The 3,947-nt window shown below is 24.3% G+C and overlaps 1 long non-coding RNA gene across 1 annotated transcript; it reads right to left on the bottom strand.

Moving 5' to 3' along the window:
• Positions 1-2,766: 2,766 nt before the first annotated feature.
• Positions 2,767-3,592, bottom strand: LOC112601457. The gene is made up of 4 exons (XR_003115056.1): positions 3,459-3,592; positions 3,149-3,288; positions 2,969-3,082; positions 2,767-2,868 (listed from the first exon to the last, which is right to left on the bottom strand). It is a non-coding gene; the product is annotated as an uncharacterized LOC112601457 (long non-coding RNA).
• Between the last annotated feature and the right edge of the window lie 355 nt (positions 3,593-3,947).

Below are 3,947 nucleotides of genomic sequence, written 5' to 3'. Positions count from 1 at the left end.
AAGAGGACTCCACACAGATGTTTGTTGTCTACATCAAGTTCAAACATAGACAATTTACGCTCAGCAGATCACGTTTAAGCATAAATTTGCTATGACGTACGTTAGTAAGACAGACAACACATGCGGATATAACGTCCTTTCGTAAGTATATAATAATATATACCTAATAGTATATATCGTCGGCTTCTTGCCAAAACTCAATAACGGAAAAATCGTAATTGTTAAAATGACTTTCAATTTTTTCTAAAAGTTAATTTTTGGTCTCAACCCTACAACATATTTAATTTTTAAGATATTGATATAGTTTTTTTTTAATGAAATCTGCTTAGATTACCACATTAAAATATATAAGTTTTTTACCAAAATGTTTAATGAAACATAGTTTTCATTATTGATAAAGTATTGTATGCAAATAGTGTAACCATTAGTGAGTTTTACAGAATAGAAAAAAGATGATTATTATTTATTTTAGCAGGAAAAAATCGATATTGGTTTAATAATAATTGTTTTTCATAATAGACATAGCCAGCTTATTATCACTAGATTGTACTTATGTCAATAATCAATATGTTTAATTAAAAATTATTTTTTGTTATTATTAACATCTACATAAATATGTTTTTCATGAAAAATAAAATAAATGTAATTATTAATATGAATTTATTTTTATTTTTAATATTATCATAAATATTACAAAAATAAAATAACAAATTACAACCTATAATATTATAAAAGATAAAAATAAAAATCAATCTTCATATACCTCTGAATCTGATTCTCCTGGTTCTGAAGTTTTATCTTTTTTAAGAGGAATACTTGGCAAATTTTTAAAAAATATGAAACTCATCTGGTATCACATTCTTGTTACATAGTTTAAACAAATCCTTTTTCTTTTCATGGCTTATTGGTATCGGTTTTGAATATAAGCAGTTTAACTCTAAATTACTAAAATTAGTTTATTAAATTCTATTCCTAACATTTTTTTCCTCACATTAATGTATTGATATTCACTAAAATAATCATACTTATATCCAACAATGTAAGGATTATCTTTTTTATATTCAAAACTTTTAACTTTCAACCAGTTTATAATATTACCTTCCGTGTCTTTTTATTTAATTTTTTTATCAATAAAGAAGAGAGTTGTTGTAAGTTTATAAAATTCTTGAATTGCATTTCTTTTACTTCATATGGGGGCTTAGATTTATTTTTATTTCGTGTTGATCTTGCAACTTGGAAAATAGTTAGCCAATCTTAAACTGTGTAAATTGGAACATTTCTTTTAGCATTTTCTATTGCGCTGTGCATAGAATCAACCTCCATCACAGAGTGGCCACTCTCCATAAATGTATGCTCTATTTGATCTATATTTGTTGTTTGAATAATATAAATCATTAAAGCTATAATATTATGATTCCTATTCTGACCACCACATTAATCTGAATATAGTGTTACATTTTTTTACTTCTGGGGATGTTTGAATCCACTTCAAAAGACAGGAACCAATTTCCGAACTACCATATTTTCCATTAATTTCAGTCCATGTGTAGCAATATGCATTTTGAGGAAGAGCTACTTCATATACAGTTAAGTTAAACATATTTAGTTTTCTACTATAATACTTTAATGATACATCTGATTCATCTGAACATGTTATTTGTAGTATAGATTGCAAGTCAAAACTAGCAACCACATAGTTACTTGTTATTTTTGATAACGTATTATCAATATCTTTTGCTATAAAAGATTGTTACATCCTATCTAAATGCTCATTGTGACATAGTTCTAATTGCAGTTTATCTTCTAGGCTTGCTGTTTTATACATATCACATGCAGCGCACTGGTCCTTTTTAGGCTTAAAGAATGAAAAATTAAAATTAGTGCAAAATATTTTTGATACATTGCAAGCTGTGGTATAGTAGTAGTATGGGGATGATCAATTTTATACTTATCCTTAAACAATTCATACATTTTAGAAATTGAGAACTTTTCATCTAAGTATAGTTTTTTGGTAGATTTACGAGTATAATGGCTTTCAACTACAGGAAAACTATTAATATGAGATTTTATTTCAATTAATAATTAAATCTTCAATAGATGTTTTATTTGATGGACAATGTTTACCTCTTTTATCACATTCAATAAATAATTTGTTTTCTGATCTTTCTTTCACTGCTGTATTAATAGGTCCATTACTTATACATAAAGTAGTTGTGAAAAATTTTTGACATACTCTAATTTTTTTCATATTTAATGTAAAATAATAAATATTACACAGAGACCGAAGCCTTTGTGTCTTAGGAACACTGTTTGAACGTTGGAAAGCTTCTTTTATTTCTAGACAACTTAGAATAAAATCTTTCTGGCGATTGGAATCATTTAGATTCCAATATTCTTTACACAATATCTCTCTTTCTTTTTCAGAAAAATATTTTTGACACTTAAACTTACATTTAGAACAGTCAACTTGTTTAGGTAATTTAGTATTCATTTTTTTATCAATTTATTTTATTCTTGAAGTATATTCTTGACATGAACTCGGTGAACTCCTCATCTTTTTTGTTAAGTTTTTTTTCCATAAATTTGGTTGGCCATGGTTCTATCGAGTCCTTTTCATTCCAGACATTGTTGAAGATTCAGGATTATAAATTTCATCAAAATTAGATGAAACTCAGACTTCATCTAAAAAATAAAAAATAAATGTTAGAACATCAAAATGTATATTTAGGTAATAATTAAAAATTATTTATTGACCATTTTGTACAGTATGGTTTGTTGATTCAATCAAGCTATTAGAAATTGTATTCCACTCATTAAATTCCTTTGTTCCATCTTTTGATTGAACCAAGGTTTCATTAATATGGTGACCTAAAATTATTATTAAAATTAATATTCTAATATGTTTTAATATAATAATACCTATGATAATTATTATTTTTTAATTTATAAAATAAATATTTGCACTTACTAATATCTTAAACAGAATTTGTTTCTTCACAAACATTTTGAAGTTCATAATAATCTGGTTCGTTATGAATAATAGTGTTTACTGGCATACATTTTAAAGTTTTAAAAGGTTCATCTGAAAATAATTTATTGTTATAATATAATACTAAAATTATTAATCTCAGTTATGATAATATTATACTTTTATTTATATACAATCAATATTCTCTTCAACATCTTCATTGACACAAGGAATGCCATTAAATTCTGATTCCAGCCAATGCATTACTTTTTCCACATTCTTGAACTGTGTATTGTTAATTGCATTTTCTTTTTCTTTTTCTTTAATTTAAAATACATATTATTATTAATTTAAAAATCACAATTAATAAAATAATTTAATATTTAAATTGTTTTTTTTTTATATTATAATATTATTAGGTATACTACCTATTTTAATTATTAATAATATCATTTTATATTTTCAAATAATTTTAATGATAGGTACTTACTTGTATCTTCAGGAGGTTTGATTCCAAAACCTTTTAGTAACTTTAATGTACGACTTTTAAACATTGTGACACCAAAACTCAATAATGTAAATAATTATTAATATTTTGTAATATAATAAGATAATAATCACAACATCCTCTTCTCTGTGTACAATAGTTATAATGTTTTGAAGTGTATTAAAGTTTATAGTACCTAAATAAACTAACCTCATAACAGTCATAACACTCTAGTATTAATGTACATATTCTGTTGAGGCAATTGTGTAAATTTGAACCAAATTATTTAATAATAAATTATGAAGTATACAAAATAAGTCTGCAAAAATTAAGCCAATACTGTTAAAATATTAAAAGTATATTCCATTGTATTTTATATTATATATCTATATATAATTTTCAAACTTTAATGAATGTTGTAAAAACATGTAAATAATATTTCTGATACATAATTTAAAATCCATAAAATATTTCAATAATATTTTGAAACTT

The sequence above is a fragment of the Melanaphis sacchari genome, unplaced genomic scaffold (genome assembly GCF_002803265.2).
Source record: "Melanaphis sacchari strain LSU unplaced genomic scaffold, SCAv2.0 Contig78_pilon_pilon, whole genome shotgun sequence".
Lineage (NCBI taxonomy): Eukaryota > Metazoa > Arthropoda > Insecta > Hemiptera > Aphididae > Melanaphis > Melanaphis sacchari.
Note: the sequence above shows the minus strand (reverse complement) of the source record. Positions and strands in the feature narration are given on the sequence as shown.